The sequence below is a fragment of the Pyrus communis genome, chromosome 16 (genome assembly GCF_963583255.1).
Source record: "Pyrus communis chromosome 16, drPyrComm1.1, whole genome shotgun sequence".
NCBI classification, from domain to species: Eukaryota; Viridiplantae; Streptophyta; class Magnoliopsida; order Rosales; family Rosaceae; genus Pyrus; species Pyrus communis.
In genome coordinates, this window is record NC_084818.1 from 20,427,735 (window position 1) to 20,452,685 (window position 24,951).

A 24,951-nucleotide genomic window follows, 5' to 3' on the forward strand; every position below is an offset into this window, starting at 1 on the left:
TTATCCCTCTACTGTCCCGAGACTGCTGCTAATCCTCGGGAGATGCTTCATTTATTTAAGAGGGGAACTTGTAAGAAATGGCGTTCTATGGCAACCACTACTCCCTTGCTACTTATCAGGAATTCTTTAAGGTCTTGCTTTGGGTTGAAGATTCAGAGAATGCTCCTAATAACGAGAATGATGGTGATGGCAGAAATGCCCAGAGGAACTTTAGCAAGGGCAATCATTGCTTGGTTCGCAAAGGACTCAGAATTTTAAGAGAGGCAGAAATAGTTCTAGATCGTAGAGCGGGGATTCTAACTCTGGTACACCTCGTAAAGGCAGCAGATCTATTGGTAGTTCTCGTTTTCAGAGTCAAGGAAACTCCAACAGTTCAGGTGCTCAGATTTATTGCAGGTGTAACACCCGTCACTTTGGCGAGTGTAAGAGAGGAAACAGAGAATGCTTCACCTTCGAACAGACGAGGCATATGATCTATAATTGTCCCCAGAGTCAGAGCAATCAGCCTCCTACTCTACCACCTGCAACCTCCTACAACAGTTTCCAGCACCTGGTAAACGTCAGCATACAGGCTACGGTGGAGTTTTCCACTATTAGGGAGATGTAGCCGCTTACCAGGGAGGGCCATACCAGTATACACCTGAAGTTCCTTACTATCAGGAAGGCTATTAGCAAATTCAGGGAGGTTATCCACAGTATCAGGGAGATTATATGCTGTATCAGGGCGTTGGAGCACCTATGTATATTGGAGAACAGTATCAGAACCTAGACATAACGTCTAGCAATGGAGGTTCAGGCAGGCAGGCAAATCCACCCCAGCAGGGTCGAGGTAATCAGACTCAAGCAAACAGGGGTCGTGGAGGCAAGCAGTAAGTTCAGGGAAGAGTCAACAATATCACTCTACAGGATGCTCAGGCTAATCCGAACTTAATTATGGGTACGTTGAATGTTCTAGACCATTTTACTAAAGTTTTAATTGATTCTGGTGCTACACATTCAGTTATTTCCCATAAGTTTGCTCAAATGACTCAACCACACCTTACTTCTTTCGGCTATGAGTTTGAATTCTTGATGCCTAGTGGTGAAATTGGTTATGTTAGCTGGGAATATCAAGGATGTCCTATCTTTGTCGAAGATGTAGTCATGTCGGCTAATCTTGTTCCTTTGGATATTGTTGAATTTGACGTTATCTTGGGCATGGATTGGTTACACTACAATCGTGTGAAGTTAGATTGTTATGAGAAGATTGTTACCTTTCATCGACCGGACATGCCTATTGTCACGTTTATTGGTGAACGTAGTGATCTAAAACACGGAGTTATCACTGCCATGAGGGTGAGGCGACTATTGAATAAGGGTTGTCAAGGTTACTTAGCTCATGTTGTGCTGATTGAAGAGACTACTACATTTGTGGAAGACGTTGGAGTAGTCAGACACTTTCCCAATGTTTTTCCTGATGAGTTACTTGGCTTACCCCCAGATCGGGAAGTGGAGCTTACCATCGACCTACTTCCAGGTACTAATCCTATTTCTTTTACACCTTACCGTATGGCTCATGCGGAGTTAAGGGAACTTAAAACTCAGTTGTAAGGGCTTGTTGATAAGGGTTTCATTCAGCCAAGTACTTCCCCTTGGGGAGCTCTAGTTCTGTTTGTGAGGAAGAAAGACGGAACTTTGAGGTTATGCATCGATTACAGGCAGTTGAATCGGGTGACGATTAAAAATCGTTATCTGTTACCTCATATTGATGATCTCTTTGACCAGCTTAAGGGTGCCTATGTATTCTCAAAGATTGATCTAAGGTCTGGTTACTATCAGTTGAAGATCAGAAGCGATGACGTTCCGAAGACAGCTTTCAGAACTCAATATGGTCATTACGAGTTTCTTGTGATACCATTTAGGTTGACTAATGCACCAGCAACTTTTATGAACCTGATGAATTGGGTGTTTCATCCATACCTCGACAGGTTCGTCATTGTTTTTATAGATGACATTTTGGTGTATTCTAAGAACAAAACTGATCATGCCAGGCATCTGCGTTTGGTTCTAAAGACGCTAAGGGCGAATCACTTGTACGTTAAGTTCAGCAAATATTAGTTTTGGCTAAATCAGGTGTCATCCTTAGGGCACGTGATATCAGCTCAGGGTGTGCTTGTGGATCCCCAGAAAGTAGCGATTATGGAGAATTAGGAACAACCTCAGACGGTTACTGAAGTATGAAGCTTCCATGGTCTTGCTAGCTATTATCAATGTTTCGTGAAAGATTTTTCAGCTATAGCACTACCCCTGACAAGGTTGACTAGAAAAGAAGTTCCATTTGTGTGGAGTTAAGATTGTGAGCAGAGTTTCCAACAGTTGAAATACCTTCTCACTCACGCACCTGTCTTAGCACTTCTCGACAACAGTGGGAACTTCGAGATCTACAGTGATGCATCTTTGAATGGTATTGGATGTGTGTTAATGCAGCATGGGAAGGTGATTGCGTATGCTTCACGCCAGTTAAAACCCCACGAGATGAACTATCCTACTCATGATCTCGAATTGGCAGCGATCATCTTTGCTTTGAAAATTTAGAGGCACTATCTTTATGGGGAAAACTGTAAGATCTTCACTGATCATAAGAGCCTCAAGTATATCTTCACTCAGCTAGAGCTCAATCTTTGGTAATGGAGGTGGGTAGAGTTGCTCTGTGATTATGACTACACCATTGAGTATCACCGAGGTCCTGCCAATACTGTAGTTGATGCTCTTAGTAGAAAATCTCATACATGACTTAATGCTCTTTATGCAAGTTGCATTCCTCTTTTGACTAATCTAAGATCCACTGGAGTAGCTTTGGAAACGGGGTGACGTGGAGCCCTAATTGCCAGTTTTCAGGTCAAACCGGTTTTGTTAGATCGTGTTCTCGAAGCCCAAAATAACGATACAGAATCTCAGGAATTGATATAGGCAGTATCAGATGGCAAAAAGAAAGACCTCAGGATTAGAGATCCTGATGGCATGTTGATGCAAGGTGATCGAATGTTTGTGCCAAATGTTGAGGAACTAAAGAGAAACATATTGGATGAAGCACATATTTCTGCTTATGTGATGCATCCCAGGAGTACTAAGTGACAGGAGCATATTTATGCAACTTAGTTATCTTGTTTTTTTACATTTATGTTGTTAGTTCTTAGTTATGTTAGTATTTTGAGCTATTTTCGTGTGTTTGTAGGTCTAATTGGTTAAAGTGGCAAGAAAGTGCAATTTGGAGCATTTTGGAGCAGTTTTGGGCTTGGAATGGTTAGCACATGCTTGAAGCAAGGTGGATGGATGAAATTGAAGACCAAAGGTGGCTAGGAATCTGCTAAAGAGATGGAAGAAATTAATTCAAGACTTGGAAGAAAAGGAATCAACCACAAAGAAGGAAACATGAGTCAAATTTCCTTATTTTGACTTAGTCAATCCTAATCTTTTCCTACTTATGTTCTAGCTATCAAAGGGGTTCCTAATCAATTTGGGACACTTAAATATAAGTTCTAGAAGCCTTAATCCCAGACAAAGAAGGATGATGCACCTCCTTGTCCTTTCTCCTTTCCTTGCCATGCAAGGGAACACGTTCCCTTTCCTATTTTCCTTGCCACAAATCCCTTCCTTTTTCCCTTAGGATTCTGACTTTAATTCTCCTTTTCCTTGTGGATTTGGGGTCCAATTCTTTCCCAAAACATTTAATTAAAGTATATACACTTTGCTGCACCCATACACATATCCATACAATCATTCACCTATTCAGCCATCATCCATTCTCTCCATATCACACAACTGCACCATACCCAATTTCACACCCTTTCACCCTTGTGCCGCAGCAAAGAAAAAGGAGAGAAGACCCCTTGGAGTCGTATCTTCCATTCAAGATTGTTGGATTGTTGGAATGTTTCTAGGTGTATTCAATCTTTGTTTTCAATGTTTAATTTAAGTTTTCTTTGTTTTGCTGTGAACATGACAGGCTAAACTCGTTTTAGCTAGAGGAGACTTTGAAACCATGATTATATTTACAATATGAATTGATTAACTCCAGTTGTGATTTCATACAACGTGAATGCAATTTGCTTAACTGTTGGATTAAGAACTTATTCTTGTATGTTGATTAAGGGTGCACACTTAGTTTGCATGCATGAATTTGATGCTAGAATATAAGGGAGTTTCACATAATCCTTATGAACTTATATTCACAAGTAGCGAAGGGCGCTGGTCACGATCGTGTTAAGTTAAATTCCTGGCATGAGTATCGTGATGTCATAGTTACGAATGCCTTGTCAATGCTTATGATTTTCACTAAGCTTAATGATCTTTGCTTGTGTCTCTATTATGCAGTTCATGTAAGGAACTTGGGAAGAATAATTTGGTTGCCGATGCATTGTCAGTCCAATTAATGACTTAATGAAAATCTAAGGGCTAATTAGTGATGTCACGGTTAATCTGGGGTGTTGAGGTTCATGGTTTATTGAAAAAGCAACTATAAATCAATTTGTATGCAAGTGTGTCATGTGTGGAGAAGGACCCTCTAGCTAGCTAATAATCCATCAATTCACCCAAGTTCGTATTCCTTTATTTAGTTTCTGCAATTTACTTGTTTTAACGTTAAATTCATCAAAAACCTAATCCCCCTAACTTTGTTATGTCCATTTAGTTAGAATATATCCTAAAGTGTGTTTTTAAGTGTTTTGAGTCAAAACCAATTCAATTTTCGTCCAAAGTAAGTCCTAGTGTCTAGTTTAAGTCTATTTGATTGTTTTGAGCTGTTTTGAGTCTTTTTAGTTTGTTTTCAGTTCTTTGAGTCTAGTTAAGTGTTTTCAAGCCTAGTTTTATGTTTTTGAGTCAATTTTAAGTAGATTAGCAATCTCTCCTAATCCCCAGCCTAGAATGATCCCTACTTACATTTTACTTCAATTGTCAATAAGAGGGTCTAATTTGAGTGCTATTATTTATCACATCAAATTTTTGGCGTCGTTGCTGGGGATTAGCAAAGTTGCTAATCCCCCGTTGTTTCTTTTTGTTTCTTTTTCGTGTGTTTTTGTTTTAGTTGCTGACCTTGTTTTGTTTTCTTGTTTTTAGGTACTAGTTTATGATTCGAAGCTCTCAACCTGTTCATGCAAATATCTTGGACTTTGACGACGATTTTTAGCAAACTTTGAGTAGGAAGAGGAAGGAGCCAGAACTTAATCCACCTAGTTCTAGCTCAAAATCTGAGTGTGACAACCCGTTCCAAATTTTACGTTTTTATTTTATTTTAAAAGCGTGAATTTACGAAATTGCCCTAGAGGCAAGGACTTTGACTTCCGTTGATCATCGACTTAAGAGATGTGGGACTTATTCTTTTAGCATATCCTCATAGTACTCATTGGTACGAACGTATAGGCGAAAGCCGTTTGCGAGTCCGGATTATAACGGTATAGCTACGGACGTTCGAAATTGGTTATTCAAGGTTTAGTGTTTATTTAAATTAAATCTCCACTTTGTGGGGAAAGCCCAATCAGAAATGGAGGGAGGAAAAAATAGAAAATAAAAAATAAAATAAAAAAATAAAAAGAAGAAAAGGAAGTGGTTCCCGTCCACCCGCACCCACTGCGGGTCCATTTTCCAAGGCCGATTCCGGCCAACTCCGGTGGAGTTTTTCGATGCCACCACCACCATCTTGAAGCTCTCATTACCCTCTACAAAACCCACCCAAGAACCACCTTGATTAACCATGGTATGGGGCGGTTTGAGGCCACCAAATTTGACGAAAATCAATGGTGCTCCGGCCACCCTTTTCGATTTTCCGGAAAATCGGCAAAGCGATGGCCGATGCCACCGCTTGGGCTTTGTATCCCATCATCCCAGGAGCAAAACCCAACCAACCTTGACCCCGTTGGACCACCGTAGACGACGAATCGACGTTGGGAAGTTTTAGGCACCCGCTGGATTTGTGGGCAAAATTGACCATCTTCTGTCTACTTTTGGACTTCGTGGAAAGTATGAAAGTTGCTCCACTCACTGAGATCTTCATTTCTGTAAAGTTTGAGAATTTTTGGAAATAGTTGGATTTTCCGGCGAGTCGGGGCGGCCGACCGCCACCCGCGGCGGCGCGTGGCCAGTGGGCCGCCAATGCTATTTTTAGGCTATGTCAAATGTCTTGAATTCAGTTTTGTCATTTGAATGACGTAGGTTGATAGTTGGAACCTAAATTCGTTACGATACGTTACTTGAGAAAAATGTGAATCGATGATCCGACCGTTGGATCGTCACCAAAATTGGATACATTATAATACGTAATATTTAAAGATCATAGGATTTTATGGATCGGGAATCCGACTTACTGATCTTCCTGAATTAGATTTGTAAGTTAGTAAAATAAATGTTCACGGCCACTTGTTTTAGGCAATTGGCGGAGATCTGACCGTTGGATCGTAATGAAATTTTAATATGTTATTCTAGAAACATATTGTGGATCGTTGGGAGTTGCGGATTGGAAAACTGATATGCGGATCTTCCAGGTCAAGTTATACAGGGTTGTAAACCCTACCATCGATCTTTGATCGACGGTTGACTTGTGGTCAATGGGTCTCAAACTATTTTAGAATGTCATTGAGGTTGTGTTTTATGTAAATTACCTATTCTTCGGATAAGAGTTCTGAGATGTGATTTGATAATTGGTCACAGGGACCAATCATTCAGGACGCCTCGATGTGTGTGCTAGAGAATCATAGCGTGGACTCCAGGTGAGTGGATCTTTTCCTTTTTATCGTACATATTGTTGAGAGTTCTATCAACACTTTTAAATTGATTAGGTATATTACCTTCGTATAATTATTGTGAATGCTTGAAGTACCTATATGAACTACGAATGGCTTGATCCCTGTCCAGGGTACGTAGGCAGTCTAACGAGACGTTAGATGCAGCCATAAAATATTTGAGACAAAAGCCTTGCTTGGGAAATTGAGTAATGTGAAGGAAATTGGTAAAGGCAAGTTTTAGTTTTATGAATTAGTTTGTTAAATTAGTGTTAATTGGGTTGTCATGGATAATTATCCCTGAAAATAAGTAGTTTGGGAGTAGGGCGTTATTGATTGTACACTTCTCACTGTATTGTTTATAATTGAAAATGCTATGACATGGTTGAGTATTAGATTGCATCATGGTATATCCATATGTATATTACTTGCATATAATTATTGGGAATGCTTTCAAGTGAAAAGGTGAACTCATGACACCCAGGTAAGTTCAGGTGAGTTTATGGTATTAGTTGAATCGATTGAGTTATAGCATGACTACAGTTATGTGTGAGGCAACTTCGATATTGTCGTACTGGTTGCCATGAGTTCCACATGTTATATTGAGATGCATTGAGAGCTCATAAACCTGCAGCCTGGTGTTAGTGCTCCCGCCCGTGGCCAGGGCACAGTCTTTCACGTGATGTTCACCTCCCGCACCTTACGCTCACCTTGGATTCAAGGTAGGTGCACAGTCCTGTCGTACAGACCACTTTAGGTGGTTCGGACTCGTAGGTGACCCGCGATTATTCGCCCAGTCTTCACGTGATCGTAGCACTTGAGCGTATTTATTTACATCCAGTCCTGTCGTACAGACCACTTTAGGTGGTTCCGACTCGTGTGCAGGTATACTTATTGAGCTATTGGCTAGCCAGGATTGATGAGATATGGATAAGTCGTACAGGTCACTATAGGTGACTCCAACTTATATGCTAGCCATGATTGATGAGATATGGATAAGTCGTACAGGTCACTATAGGTGACTCCGACTTATATGCTAGCCATGATTGATGAGATATGAATAAGTCGTACAGGTCACTATAGGTGACTCCGACTTATATGCTAGCCAGGATTGATGAGATATGAATAAGTCGTACAGGTCACTATAGGTGACTCCGACTTATATGCTAACCATGATTGATGAGATATGGATAAGTTGTACATGTCATTTTAGATGACTCTGACTGATATATCACTTTGTATTGATTTAGTTCATTTGGCCTACTTATTAATGTATGGTGGAGTTGATGGCAAACCGTGGTTTTGGTCATTTCTGAGTATGGTTTGGATATATGTATATATGTTGTACTGTCTTATGGAAAACGATATGGGTTTTACATTTAGGGGCATTACTTTTGGAAAGGTAATAACTTTGGGAAGTTTGGTTTTATTGCTTACTCACACCTTCTGTTTGGTGCCCTCCAGGTTTTAGCTGCTGAGTTTGTATCGGCAAGAATCTGTGGCGAATCTTAGTATTGACGGATATTTTTAAGGGTATGATTCTTACCCACACTACTGTACCTTACTTATGCTCTGACATCGCGTGTGAAATGGGTTCGCTCCCACTCGTAGCACACTCTGGTACTTAGACACTTTTAGATTCAAATTTATTCACTTTTTATACACTATCACATTTTATGGCTTCGTCACCTTCCAGGTGTCGGCCAGCATAGCTCGATTCAGGGTCCAAGTGGACTTTCTGGGTCGGGGTGTGTCACTGAGTTTAAGGAGGAAGAAGAGGCCACGGTAAGAGAGGAAGAAGAAGCATAAGTCATGGCAGCGGAAAATCGAACAATCAAGGAACTTTCAACCTTGGGATTAGACAATGTCGTATACCTATGCATTCAATATCCTAGGGTAGCTCAAGATAAGACCGATGAGTTCGAATTGAAGTCTAACGTGCTGCATCACATTCCAAAGTACCATAGGCTGTCCATGGAGGATCCAAACAAGCACTTGAACGAATTTGAAGTGGTTTGTTCAAGCATGACCCCAATCAACGTGGATGCCAACATTTTGAAGATGAAAGCTTTTCTATTCTCTCTTTTGGAAAAAGCTAAGGATTAGTTGTATGAATTAGCGCCTGGAACTGTCACATCTTGGGAAAGCATGAAGAGAGCATTCTTAGAAAAAAATTTCCCCACTTCGAGAGTCATTCTCTTGAGGAAGAAGATTAGTGGAATTCAACAAAATCAAGGGGAGTCCTTTCCGGCATATTATGAGCGTTTCAAGACTCTTGTTGCATCATGTCCTCAACATCAAATGAAAGAAGAGCTTCTAATTCAATATTTCTATGAAGGGCTTCTTCCAATTGAGAGACAAATGTTAGATGCATCAGCGGGATGAGCTTTGGTTGACAAAACAAAATCAGCCCATGCCATGGGCTTTTAAGGCCAAAATCAGCCTAAATATGATCTATACGCAAACACTTACAATCCGGGATGGAGAGATCATCCAAACATGAAGCGGAGGGAGCCTCAACAACCTTAACAACAAAGGGAATTTCGTCCACCACCCCCTAGGATTTTTCAAGGGCCATTCACACCAATGCAACCTCAACCACCTCCGGTTCAAACAAATTCAAGTACATCTTTGGATAATGATAAGGTTATTCAATTATTAACCACTTTGACGCAGGGAGTACAAAATCAAGCTAAGGAGGTGGATGAATTGAAGAAGCAAATGGGGCAAATGGCAGAATTCGTGGGCCAATTTAGAGAGCAAGGAAAACTGCCTAGTTCAACCATTGCGAATCCAAGAGGAGGATTTAAAACTGCCAATGCTATCACATTAAGAAGTGGCAAGGAAGTTGGAACCACCCCACAACCACCCAAATCAAGCCAAAAGGAGGATGAAAAGCTGCTACAAGAGGAGGAGGACAAAGGCAAAGCCATGGCAAGGGTGGAGCAACCTTTGCCGCAGCCATTCCATACTCCTAAGCCACCCAACAAAGGTAAGATAGGTCCAAATTCAATTGTTTCTAATGTTATTCCACCAAATGTGCCTTTCCTTCGCAGATTTTTGCAATCAAAGAAAGAAGAAAGTGACAAGGACATTCTTGAGACATTTAGAAAGGTGCAAGTCAATATCCCTCTCCTTGATGCAATCAAACAAGTTCCAAAGGATGCCAAATTCTTGAAAGAACTTTGCACAACAAGAAAAAGGATTTCGAACAAGGAAGTGGTAAATGTAAGTGAAAATGTATCTACCATGTTACAAAGGAAATTGCCTCCTAAATGCAAAGATCCAGGTAGTTTCACAATCCTTTGTGTAATTGGTAATACAAGGTTATGTTAGACTTAGGTGCATCCATTAATGTCATGCCTTACTCTATTTATGCATCTATGAACTTATGCGAGCTTAAAAATGATGGAGTTATTATTCAATTAGCCGATGGTTCTAATGTATATCCAAAAGGACTTTTGGAAGATGTTTTGGTGTAGGTTGATCATTTAATCTTTCCGGTTGATTTTTATGTGCTTGAAATGGAAGATTCGGCTCATTTTCCACCATTGCCACTCCTACTTGGAAGACCATTCAAGAAAACAGCCCAAACCACCATTGCCACTCCTACTTGGTGATATAATTAAATTCAATGTTTCTGAACCTAATAAGAATCCTAATGATGTTCATCCTTGTTTTGTCATTGATGTGAATAAAGATGTAGCGTAGGAACAATCCACACCTATCAAGAAGGATGCATCTAGAACCACCATCAAAGAGGGAATTGGAGCGACTGCCCTAAAAACACCTAATCTGGCCGAAAGCAGCCATAGTACAATTGTTAACAGTGTTGCCACTTTTGAGCCTCCATCACAATATGTTTGTAAGTCTCCAATCCCAATCCCAATTCTCATTTCAACTAATAGGTTGTTACCTTCTTTGGTGCAGATTTCCAATCGATTTCAAGGTGGTGGGAGTGTTTACATGGATTTTAGGAAGCTCAACACCACAATCAGGGAGGATCATTGTCCCTTCCCATTCATAGAGCCTTATTATGAGAACTTTGAAGGGCAGGTTGTGGAGGAAATACCCCTCCATGCTGTGGGCTCTAATGGAGCTTAAAAGGAGGTATCGTCCGGCTAGAAGACGTTAAAGCAAGAGCTTCTTGGGAGGCAACCCATGCATTCAAATAAAGAAGACCTAGGACTATCCAACACTCCACAACCAAATTTGCGTCCCTACACCCTACTCTTTATTGCTTTCACTTTGCCATGATAGTTATGTTTGTTAAATTGTGTTATTTGATTGTTTGAGTGTGAGTCTTTGTTTGAAACATTGAGGACAATGTATGGTTTAAGTGTGGTGGGGGGCGGGGAGGGGGGGGGTAAACAAGCTGTTTTTGCATGATTTTCGTGGGATTTTATCACCTATTAATTCTAATGTTGTTTCTCACTGTTGTTAAGTGTTTTTAGTGTTTTTTGAAGTGTTTTAATGTATCTTAAATAGAAAATACGAAATTTGAAAAAAATTTCGAAAAACAGTTTTGAAAAACCCAAAAAGAGTTGTTTTTGTGTGTTTAAACTCTTAGGGTACCTTCCAACACAATGATGAGGTATTGGTTTTTAATTGCATGACTATTAAGGAAAGTTACAAACATTGATGGAAGTTTGATTTGCTCTTTAGTTTATGCTTAGTTGTAGTTGTTGTTTACGAATTCACATGTAATCACAAAGAAAAAAAATTAGTTTTTGTAACATGCTTGATGAAAGGAACTCAAACTAACGCTACAACCTGATGTGAAAATTAACTTGACACACAAATTAAACCCTATTTGTGACAATTGTAGTAGATATGTAAGTAGGGATCGTTCTAGACCCGAGATTAACTAGGGATGCTAATCAACACAATTAAAACTTAAAAACACTAATTTAGACTCTATAGACTCAAAACTAACTTAAAACACTTAAAACAACAACAAACACTCAAAAAGACTCAATTCTAGACCCAACAAGTGATTTTGACGAAAATAAGACTCAACTTGACTCAAAAGACTATAAGAAAACAGATTTTGACTCAAATAACAAGACTAAATCAAAGGGAGATTGTCTTTGACGAAAATAAAACTTAAAAGAAAATCTTTGTAGAAAACACTTTGTAAAAACGAATTTAGGTGAATTAAAAGGGTGAAAGTCTAGTTAGAGGGTCCTTCTCCACACATGATATATGCATACAAACCAATTTCCAGTTATTATTCCTTTAGACTATGAATGACAACGCCCCAAGTTAATTGCATCGCACAACTACCCATCAGATTTTCCTTATTTTATTGAATTGGATGGAATACGCGTCTAAACCAAATTATCTTTCTCAAGTTCCCTATACGAAACGCATAATAAAGATACATGTCAAAAGTCATTAAGTTTTGTGAAAATCATAAGCATTGACAAGGCATTCATCACTATGAAACGCATGAGACTCATACCAAGGATTTACTTAACACGATTGTCACTAGCAACCTCCACTACTTGTGAATATAAGTGAATAACTCTTACGTGAAACCCCCTTATACTCTAGCATCAAATTCATGCATGCAAATTAAGTGTCGACCCCCAACCCACATACATAAACAAGTTTTAATAACTTAGATAAGCAAATCACATTCATGCCTTAAGAAACAATAATTGGATATAATCAATTCATATAAAACATATAATCATGGCTTCGAATTCACCTCTAACTAAAAATAAATTAGTCCCACATGTTTATCATAATTGAAAACCAAATAAACATAAACATTGAACTAAAATTAAGGATAGAATACACCTAGAGACACTCCACACTCCAATGGCATGCACGGCACTCCCTTGGATGGCAGATTGCACAAGTCTTCTTCTCCTTCCTTCCTTGCTTGCGGCACTAGGGTGGCGTAGGGTGAATTGTGGTGTTTTATGGCTGAATGTATGAATGAATGAATGAGTGAATGGATGGTTTGAATGGTGCGGCAAAGGCTTGTATTTATAGGCTTAAACCCTAGGGAAATCAGATTAGGGTGTGGTAGAAATTAGGTGGGAAAAGGTTTGCACAATCCTAGGGGAAAAGGATTAGGATTACACAGCAAAGACCAAGGAAGAAAGGGAAAAGGATTGCAGATTCTAGGGCTTCTAGAAGAGGGAGAGGCGCCACTTTTGTAGGGATTCTAGAAACAATGTGTTTTGTGGCAGAAATTGGACTTCTAGAAGGTATAAGGGGTGCGGCACCTAATTAGGATCAGATAAGGTGTTCTAGAAAGAGTATTTAGGCAGATTTATGGACCTAAAGGGACAAGAACACATGGCATAGGTGTAGGATATGAATTACAACTCCTAAACTTTCTAGGAATGGCATATATGCAGCGCATAAGGGATTATGCTTCTAGAATATGAGTTTATGTGTTTAAATGTATATCTAATCCCTTCTAAATAACTAGAATTAAGTCACAAACTGATTTGGATAATATAAGATAGGATAGGATAAGGTTGGTTAGGATAGGATAAGATAACGTGGGATAATGTTCCTTATTTCTTACTCTTTCCTTATGTTCTTTGTATTTGAACTTCTTTCTCCAAATTTGTAGCCTTTCCTAGCCTCTCTTGAGTTCAATTTCATCCATCCACGGTGCTCCATAGTTAAGCTATCCAATCCATGCCCAAAATTGCTCCAAATGGCTCCAAAATGCACTTTCTTACTCCTTTTGCCATTAGGACCTAAAAACATACGAAAATAGCTTAAAAAACTATAATAAGTAGTAATTAACTAACTAAATGCAAGAAAACAACATAACTAAGTAGCATAAATATGCTCCTATCACAACCCGGAGAGACTTGAGCCTAAACTTTGTTTGGAGAGTATTAATCTGTGATTTCTTGTTGTCTAAAGTCGTTGCATGATCTCATTGTTTCTTTGCTTGGTTGCTACTTAGAATGCGTTTCATCATTATAGTTCCAAATACTAGAAGTCATGCCCGTTCCATTCAAAGCATGATATTGATTGCCTAACATACCATAAGATGAAGTTGTTTAGTTAAACCAAAGCCAAAAAGCTTTATCCCTTTGCATATGTATTGTAGGTTTAACCCTTTTGAGCCTTATTTAGCCTATTTTCTTTGTTAACCACATTATTCTCACCTAGCCTAGATTAGGACTATCCATACTCTTGTCCTTAAAGAATAGTGAAGCATGACTTAAAAGGAATTCCTTTTGATCAACATATTGCAGAAAACAAGTGTGAGGGAAGGTAAAAGGGCATGGCAAAAGAAAGAAAGAAGAAAAAAAAAAAAGAGAAGAAAAAGAGTTCAGAAATAAGTGAGAATAAGCTCACAAGTATTGGTTGTTGAAGAAAGGGTCTAAAAGTTTGAATTTGACCCTAAGTTTTGTGTGAATCCCCCTTGGGTTTTTAAAAGTTAGTTTCTGCCATCAAAAGTGAATTCTAAGTGTTTATTTCATTACTTTGCTTACTATTGCTTTAAGAACCTTTGTTTATCCTTACCTTTCTTTGTTAGCCAATACCCTAGCCCCATTGCAACCCTTACCTTTCTTAAGTGTTTACTCAAGAGTAGAGATGGCTAAAATCTATGTGAGTAGTGATTTTTAATATGTCATGTGCATTGGAAATCCCTAAGACAATTGTTGGAAGGTCTAGATTGTGTTTTGTTTGTTTTGTTTTGCTCGAGGACTAGCAAAAGCTAAGTGTGGGGGATTTTGATAGGACCATATTTATGCGACTTAGTTAGCTTGTTTTCTTACATTTATGTTGTTAGTTCTTAGTTATTTTAGTATTTTGAGCTATTTTCGTGTGTTTGTAGGTCCAATTGGTTAAAGTGGCAAGAAAGTGCAATTTGGAGTATTTTGGAGCAATTTTGGGCTTGGAATGGTTAGCACATGATTGGAGACAGGTGTATGGACGAAATTGAAGACCAAAGGAGGCTAGGAATCTAATAAAGAGATGGAAGAAATTAATTCAAGACTCGGAAGAAAAGGAATCAACCACAAAGAAGGAAACATGAGTCAAACTTCCTTACTTTGACTTAGTCAATCCTAATCATCTCCTAGTTATGTTCCAGTTATCAAAGGGATTCCTAATCAATTTGGGACACTTAAATATAAGTTTTAGAAGCCTTAATTCCAGCCAAAGAGGGATGCCGCACCCCCTTGTCCTTTCTCCTTTCCTTGCCGTGCAAAGGAACACATTCCCTTTCCTATTTTCCTTGCCGCAAATCCCTTCCCTTTTCCCTTAGGATTCTGACTTTAATTCTCCTTTTCCTTGTGGATTTGGGGTCCAATTCTTTCCCAAAACATTTAATTAAAGTCATGATCCTTTCCCTACAATATATGCACTTTGCCGCACCCATACACATATCCATACAATCATTCACCTATTCAGCCATCATCCATTCTCTCCAAATCACACAGTTACCATACCATCTATTTACCATACCCAATTTCACACCTTTTCACCCTTGTGCCGTAGCAAAGAAGAAGGAGAGAAGACCCCTTGGAGCCGTGCTTCCCATTCAAGATTGTTGGATTGTTGGAACGTTTCTAGGTGTATTCATGATGTGAAATTTTCTAACACTCAAATTAAAACCCTATGATTGTAGTATATGAAAGTAGGGATTGTTTTAGGCCGGGGATTAGAAGGGATGCTAATCTACTCTAAACTGATTTAAAAACACAAAACAAAACTGAAAAACATTTAACTAGACTTATATGACTCAAAACAAACTAAAAATACTCAAAACACACAAACTAAGTTAAATTGACTCAAAACATACTCTAAAGGATGATTTGGACGAAAATTACTTTTAACTTGACTCAAAAACTTAAAAACACAAGTTTGGACAAATTCTAACTAAAAGACACAACCAAGTAAAGGGGGATTGGATTTTGGACGAAATTAAGGTAAAAACAAACAGATTATAAAGACTCTAAACAACTTGGACGAAATTAGGGAAAACTATAGGTGATAAGCTAGCTAAAGGGTCCTTCTCCACACATGACACATATGCATATGAACCAATTTCCAGTTATTTTTCCTTTAGACTATGAATGACAACGCCCCAAGTTAGTTGCATCACACAACTAACCATCAGATTTTCCTTATTTCTTTGAATTAGATGGAATATGCATCTAAACCAAATTATCTTTCTCAAGTTCCCAATATGAAACAGATGATAGAGATACATGTCAAAAGTCATTAAGTTCTATGAAAATCATAAGCATTGACAAGGCATTCATCACTATGAAATGCATGAGACTCATACCAAGGATTTACTTAACACGATTGTGACTAGCAACCTCCACTACTTGTGAATATAAGTGAATAACTCTTACGTGAAACCGCCTTATAGTCTAGCATCAAATTCATGCATGCAAATTAAGTGTCGACCCCCAACCCACATACATAAACAAGTTTTAATAACTTAGATAAGCAAATCACATTCATGCCTTAAGAAATAATAACTAGACATAATCAATTCATATAAAAGATATAATAATGGCTTCGAATTCACCTGTAACTAAAAAGAAGTTAGTTCCACATGTTCGCGAAACAAAGATAATTAAACTTAAACATTAAAAAAAAAGATATAATACACCTAGAAACACTCCAGGTGGCTCCTCCTTCCTTCCTTGCTGCCAACAATGGGGATTTGTGTGAATTTAGGCTCTTGAGGTGTGGTGGATGGTGTGGTGTGAATTTGTGGTAGAGGGTGGTGGTTTTTGAGTGTTGTGGCATCATGTATTTATAGGGTGAAGGGGAGGCACGAAATTGGGCTGAAAAGGAGAGGAATTAGGACTCCAAATCACCAAGAACAAGGACACCTTCAATCAGATTCCAAGGAGGACAAGGAATGGTCCTTGTGGCAGATTCTAGAACTTCTAAAAGGGTTACATGTGGCATAAATATAATGCACGAAAATAGGGCTTAGGTGATTTAATGTGAAAAGGAGTTGATAGGAGCATATTCATGCGACTTAAATGGCTTGTTCTCGTACATTTACGTTATGTTTCTTTAGTTATTTTAGTTCTTTATGCTTCTTTTGTGTGTTTTCAGGTTCTAAGGGCTTAGGGAGCAAGAAAGTGCATTTTGAGGCTATTTGGAGCATTTTTGGGCATGGATTGGATAGCTTATCCATGGAGCCAAAGTTTGGACGAAATTGAAGACTTGAAGTAGGAAAGTTAAATCCTAAAAAGACCTCATGTTTGAGCATCATTGAAAACTCCTACGCATTTTAGAACACAAAAACAACATTCCTAGCAACCTTAGGACATTGTCGTGTGTTTCCTTGTGTCTCCCTTCCTTGCCATGCAAGGAAGGGCTTTGTTCCCTATTTTAAATACTTAAACACTACCACTTATCATTCACCACATATCATTCACCACTTATCATATCATACATTCATTTATCACTTATCATAATCATTCACTTATCACTTAACATATCATACACTTATCACTTATCACTCATAATCACCTACAACATCCACCTACTTCACCTACAACATCCACCTACTCACCTACAACATCCACCTACTCACCTACAACATCCACCTACTTCACCTACAACATCCACCTACTCACCTACAACATCCACCTACTTCACCTACAACATCCACCTACTTCACCTACAAATGACATAGCCATATGTTCCCTCCACTACTCCTATAAATACCCTTGCATTCATTCATTCATGGGCCATTCAATTCACATCTCATTTTCATACACAACACACCACAAACACCTCCATTCTTGCCGTGCATATCCCTTCATTTTCTGCATATTTTCTCTTCATTCCAACCACTCCTCATCCCCCAAAAACTCACCTTAGACCTTGTGCTACAACAACGAAGAAGAGAAGAGTGCCTAAACATTCATACAATTCAAATTTGAGTTGTTGGAATGTTTAGGTGTTTCTTTGATTTCAATGTTTAAATTCAATTTTCTTTGTTTTGTAATGGAAGAGAAGAGTGCTTAAACGTTCATACAATTCAAGTTTGAGTTGTTGGAATGTTTAGGTGTTTCTTTGATTTCAAAGTTATGAGGAACTAAACCCCCCTTTAGCTAGGGGGTGATTCAAAATACATGTTTATGTTTGCAATATGAATTGATTACTTTTGGTTGGAATTTCATAAGTTGTGGATTCAATTCGTTTAACTGTTTGATTGATAACGTATTTATGTATGTTCATTGAGATTGCAAGCTTAATTTTCATGCATGAATATGACGCTAGAATATAAGTGAGTTTCACCTAATTGTTATGAACTTATATTCACAAGTAGTGGAGGTTGCTTATAAACAACCGCGTTAAACGAATTCTTGGCATAAGTTTCATGCGTATTCCATAGTAACGAATGCCTCGTCAACACTTATAATTTTCATTGAACTTAATGATCTTTGTTGAATGTCTCTATCATGCGTATTCCATAGTTAGGGACTTTGATTAAGAATAATTTGGTTGTAATGCGTATTCCATTCAATCCAATGAATTTAGGGAAATCTGAAAGTTAATTTAAGCGGACCTAATTAACTTGGAGCATTGAGTTTCACAACTTATCGAAAGACCAACTGAGAATCAATATTGTATGCAAGTGTAACATGTGTGGAGAAGAACCCCTTGGCTATTCCATCATCCATATTTTTATCACCTTTGTATTTACGTTTTGCCCTTAATTATAATCTTTCCATTTAATTTAATCTTGCCCAAACACATTTCCCCCATATTTCGTTGAGTCTTAATCATTCGTATTTGTTTTATTTTCGTGTTTTAAGTATTTGGAGTCTTGTGTACTTGTTTTGAATTCTTGTTAAGTAAGTTAAATGTTTTAAAAGTTAGTTTTATTTATTTGAGTCAAGTATTTAGCATCCCTAGTTAATCCCCGGTTAGAACGATCCCTACTTACATCATTACTACAATTGTCACAAATAGGGTTTAATTTGTATGCGTATAATGCTCGCATCAAATTTTGGCGCCGTTGCCGGGGATTGGCAAATTTGCTAATCCCTTATCTTGAGTCTTGTTTAAATTGTTTAGTTTCTGTTTTGTTTTAATTTTATTTTATTTTATTTATTTATTATTTTTTTTTTTTGCACCGTGTGTATGTGTTTTGTTTTTGTGCCGTGTCTATTAAGTTGGTTATTTATCTTGTTTACTTTTGTGTGTAGGTACTAGTTTATGACCCGTAGCTCACAACCTGTTCATGAGCATATCTCCGACTTTGACGGTGATTTCGAGAGAACTTTGAGAAGGAACAAGAAATTGCAAGAGTCTAATCCTCCTAGTCCCGAACCTGAAGTAGAAGAGGAAGCCCCGGATTGGGTTAAAGAAGAAGTACCAACCATGGCCATGGACAATCGAACCATCAAAGAGCTTTCTGCCTCGGGTTTGGCCAATGCAGCCCCTCTTTACATTCAATACCCCGAGGCTGCCCAAGGCAAGGCTGATGAATTCGAGTTGAAGTCAAGCTTGTTGCACCACATTCCGAAATACCATGGGCTTTCCATGGAAGATCCCAACAAGCATCTCAAGGAGTTCGAGGTTGTTTGTTCGAGCATGACACCCATAAATGTTGATGGGAACATTCTGATGATAAAGGCTTTTCCATTCTCTCTTGTGGAAAAGGCTAAGGATTGGCTTTATGAATTAGCACCCGGGACCGTTACTTCTTGGGAGAGCATGAAGAGAGCGTTCTTAGAGAAGTTCTTCCCTACTTCAAAAGTCATTCTCTTAAGGAAGAAAATTAGCGGAATCCAACAAAGTCAAGGAGAATCTTTTCCGGCATACTACGAGCGTTTTAAAGCTCTTGTTGCATCATGTCCTCAACATCAAATGAAGGAGGAGCTTCTCCTTCAATACTTCTATGAGGGCCTTCTTCCCATTGAAAGGCAAATGCTCGATGCTTCGGCAGGAGGTGCATTGGTGGACAAAACACCTATGGCAGCCAAGACCCTAATTGCAAACTGTGCTCTAAATGCACAACAATATGAAGGTGTTGGGCAGAGAGACGCCCCACGGCCACATCATGTAAATGAGGTAAGTTCTATTTCCGAATTACAATCCCAAATGGCTAACCTTACATCTATGTTGTCGCAGTTTGTGGAGGGCCCCAAAGCGCAAGGAGCTACAATCTGTGGTGTATGCTCCATTCAAGGGCATCCATCCGAGACATGCCCTCAATTAATTGAGAACGGAGGGTGGGAATCTGCCAATGCCATGGGCTATGGGAATCAAAACCAACCAAGGAACGATCCATATTCTAACACATATAATCCAGGTTGGAGAGATCACCCAAATTTCAGATGGAGAGATGCACAACAACCTGCCCAACAAAGTGGATTCCGACAACCTCCGGGTTTCTTTCCAAGGCCAATGGCACCACAACCACCTCCTCAAGCACAATCATCCCAAACCAACTCAGGTACGTCTATGAATGATGATAAAACATATCAATTATTAACCACAATGGCGCAGGGAATGCAGACCCAAGCAAAGGAGGTGAATGAACTAAAGAAACAAATGGGACAAATGGCCGAATTTTTGGGACAATTTCGTGAGAATGGTAAGTTACCAAGCACTACGGTGGTCAATCCAAAGGGTGGCTTCGAATCTGCAAAAGCTATCACCCTAAAAAGTGGAAAAGAAGCGGGAAGCAAAGCACATGAATCTGCCCAAAACAAGGAAGATGAGCAATCCGACCCCACGGCGAGTGTAGCACCACCCAAGCCGCAACCATCTAAACCTTCCCATCCGTCCATCTCAGGTAATGTTGTCCCAAATGTTGTGATTTCGAACACTAATCTGCCCAATGTTCCTTTCCCTCGCAGATTTGCACAATCAAAGAAGGAAGAAGCCGAGAAGGACATTCTAGAGACCTTTCGGAAAGTTCAAGTCAATATCCCGCTCCTAGATGCCATAAAGCAAGTGCCCAAATACGCTAAGTTCTTGAAGGAATTATGCACTACAAGGAAGAGGGCGTCACATAAAGAGGTAGTAAGGGTAAGTGAGAACGTTTCCGCTGTTTTACAAAGAAAGTTACCACCAAAGTACAAAGATCCAGGTAGCTTTACAATCCCTTGTATTATTGGTCAAACTAAGTTCGAACATGCTATGTTAGACTTAGGAGCTTCAATTAACGTCATGCCATACTCTATTTATGCTTCAATGAACCTTGGTGAATTGAAAAATGATGGTGTGATTATTCAGTTGGCCGATAGATCTAATGCCTATCCAAAGGGCGTATTGGAAGATGTCTTAGTGCAGGTGAATGATTTGATCTTCCCGGCGGATTTCTATGTCCTTGAAATGGAGGAAACCACCCATGCTCCATCCTTGCCGATTCTTCTTGGGAGGCCATTCATGAAGACGGCCCGAACTAAGATAGACGTGTTTAAAGGCACTTTAACAATGGAATTCGATGGGGAAGTGATTGATTTTAATATTTCTGAAACTATGAGATATCCCGTTGATGACCATTCTTGTTTTTCCATTGATGTTATCGATTCTTTGGCGCAGGTATACCTTGAAGAATTGAACGAGGACGCCCTGGAAACAACCATCACTAAGGCCATAGAGCGCAAAAATGAAGGATTTTGGCCAATGCAAGGCCACGGCAAAGAGGAGGAATTCTTTGCAATGGGTTCTAGTGAAGAAATAATTGAGGTTGTGGCAGCCCTTGAGTCATTGCCACAACAATATGGTAAGGTTCCACTCTCACTTTCAAATTCAGTTTCCACTAAGATGCTACCTTCTGTTGTTCAGGCACCATCGCTTGAACTTAAGCCGTTGCCGGACCATTTGAAGTATGTGTTTTTGGGAGAAGGCGAAACATTGCCCGTCATCATTTCATCAAGTCTCACGGCAATGGAGGAGGAGAAGCTTGTGAGGGTGCTTCGAGAGCACAAAACGGCCATAGGGTGGACTTTGGCCGACATTAAAGGAATAAGCCCTACCACATGCATGCACCGTATACTTCTTGAGGAGGGGACTAAGCCATCCCGAGAGGCTCAACGCCGTCTCAACCCTCCGATGATGGAAGTGGTGAAGAAGGAAATAATCAAGCTTTTGGATTGCGGAGTGATCTACCCTATCTCCGATAGCCGTTGGGTCTCTCCAGTTCAAGTCGTTCCCAAGAAGTCCGGAGTAACTGTTATCAAGAATGATGAGAATGAGCTCGTGCCTACACGCATTCAGACTGGATGGCGAGTATGTATCGATTACCGGAAGCTAAATGCCATGACTAGGAAAGATCACTTTCCTTTGCCATTCATCGACCAGATGCTCGAAAGGTTAGCCGGTCATGCTTTTTACTGTTTTCTTGATGGATACTCTGGATATAACCAAATTGTGATAGCCCCGGATGATCAAGAGAAGACCACATTCACATGTCCCTTTGGAACATTTGCTTATCGTCGCATGCCATTTGGCTTATGCAACGCACCGGCCACTTTCCAAAGGTGTATGGTAAGTATATTTTCCGATTTTGTTGAAAAGATCATTGAGGTTTTCATGGATGATTTCAGTGTATTTGGGAGTTCATTTGATAATTGCTTGGATAATCTGACCTTAATTTTGAAACGATGTGTTGAAACTAACCTTGTCTTGAATTGGGAGAAATGTCACTTTATGGTGAAACAAGGTATAGTTTTAGGACATATTGTTTCAGAAAAAGGAATTGAAGTAGATAAATCGAAAATAGACCTTGTACGTCACTTACCCTCTCCTACTTCGGTTAGAGAGGTACGTTCGTTTCTTGGCCATGCAGGGTTCTATAGGCGTTTTATCAAGGACTTCTCCAAGATGTCCAACCCTCTTTGCCGATTGCTTCAAAAAGATGTGCCATTCAAGTTTGATGAAGAGTGCAATTCGGCATTTAACCAACTCAAGGAGAAGCTAGTCTCGGCCCCCATTATTGTACCTCCAGATTGGAGCCTTCCGTTCGAGCTCATGTGCGATGCATCCGACTATGCATTAGGAGCTGTTCTAGGACAAAGAAGAGACAAGCGGCCGCATGTCATATATTATGCCTCTCGGACTCTCAATGATGCCCAATTGAACTACTCCACGACGGAAAAAGAACTTCTAGCTGTGGTTTTTGCTTTAGATAAATTCCGTTCATATTTAATTGGTACTAAAGTAATCGTTTATTCTGATCATGCAGCTTTGAGGTACTTGCTCACGAAAAAGGAAGCAAAGCCGAGGCTTATCCGTTGGATTCTTCTTCTTCAAGAATTTGATATTGAAATCCGGGATAAGAAAGGAAGTGAGAATGTAGTGGCTGACCATTTAAGCCGAATGATCCACGAGGAGCATGAACATGCCGTACCTATCCCTGAAACTTTCCCCGATGAGCAGCTGCTATCCATTGAGGTAAGTGAACCATGGTATGCAGATTTAGTGAATTACTTGGTGGCTAAACAATTTCCAAATGAACTAAACAAGCACCAACGTGATAAGCTTAAAAATGATGCACGTTTCTATGTTTGGGATGACCCTTATTTGTGGAAGTATTGCTCAGATCAAATTGTACGTAGATGTGTGCATGATTCTGAATTTCACTCAATTCTAAGCTTTTGTCACACATATGCATGTGGTGGTCATTTTGGCACACAACGCACTGCCCTCAAGGTTCTAGAGTGTGGTTTTTATTGGCCGACTATATTTAGGGATGCTAGAACCTTTTGTATGTCTTGTGATCGTTGCCAACGAATGGGTAACATAGGTACCAAGGACCAAATGCCGCAAACCCCTGTCTTTAATGTTGAAATTTTTTATGTTTAGGGCATTGATTTCATGGGCCCTTTCCCTCCATCTTATGGTTTCACTTATATCTTGCTAGCCGTTGATTATGTTTCTAAATGGGTGGAAGCAAAAGCCACCCGTACTAACGATTCTAAGGTGGTTGCAGATTTCGTGAAAACTAACATTTTTGCTAGGTTTGGAATGCCGAGAGTAATCATAAGTGATGGAGGGTCTCACTTTTGCAATCGGACCATTGAGGCGTTGCTAAGAAAGTACCATGTCAACCATAAGGTCTCCACACCTTACCATCCTCAAACAAATGGCCAAGCTGAGGTGTCTAACCGAGAAATCAAACAAATTTTGGAGAAGACCGTTGGACCAACAAGGAGGGATTGGAGCTTACGTTTAGATGATGCACTGTGGGCATATCGTACGGCATACAAAACACCCATTGGGATGTCACCTTTTCGGCTCGTCTATGGTAAGCCATGTCATTTGCCCGTAGAGTTAGAGCACAAGGCACATTGGGCCGTGAAGACTTTCAACATGGACATAGATGCAGTGGGAGTTCATAGGAAGCTCCAATTGAATGAACTTGAGGAGATTCGGAATGAAGCCTATGAGAATGCCCGGATGTACAAAGCCAAGACCAAAGCATTCCATGATAAAATGATTCGAACCAAGACCTTCACAGTTGGGCAGAAAGTGTTACTTTTCAACTCTCGCCTACGTTTGTTTCCTGGTAAGTTGCGTTCTAAATGGATTGGGCCGTTTGTTGTTACTAACGTTTTACCTTATGGTGCAGTACAAATCAAAAGTTCTAGGACGCAGCAAGAATTCAAAGTGAATGGGCATCGATTGAAGCCCTATTACGAGACGTTTGAGGAGCATGTCGTGGAGGAGGTACCCCTCCATGCCGTGGAACCTAGTCAAGCTTAAACGGAGGTACCGTCCGGCTGCAAGACGTAAAAGAAAGCGCTACTTGGGAGGCAACCCATGCATTCAACAAAGGAAGACTTAGAAAGCACTCCAATTCCAGATTCCTAAAAACTCTTCTCTTTGTTGATATTTCGTTTCTGCCTTGTTAGGTTGTTTAGTTGTTATTGTTTGTTTGTTTATTAATTGTGTGAGTCTATGATTGTAACATTACGAAAATGTTTTGTTTATTGATAGGCACTGCTAAACAAAGAAAGATGGAGCCTTCACAAAGGGCGTTTACTTGAAGCCCCACTACTGGGCAAAACTCTCGGAGCGGAAGGCATCGGAGCGGAAGGCATCGGAGCGGAAGGCATCGGAGCGGGAGGCATCGGAGCGGAAGGCATCGGAGCGGAAGGCATCGGAGCGGGAGGCATCGGAGCTAGAGCATTCCAGGCCCCAATACTTGGCCAAACGCTGGACGAGCCAGGAAAAATGTGCCTCTGGAAGTAAGCCGAAAGCCTTTGACGGT

General features: G+C 39.8%; 1 pseudogene; it reads left to right on the forward strand.

The window, feature by feature from the left end:
- The first annotated feature begins 77 nt into the window (after positions 1 to 77).
- Positions 78 to 24,317, forward strand: LOC137719938 (uncharacterized; annotated as a pseudogene).
- Positions 24,318 to 24,951: the final 634 nt, after the last annotated feature.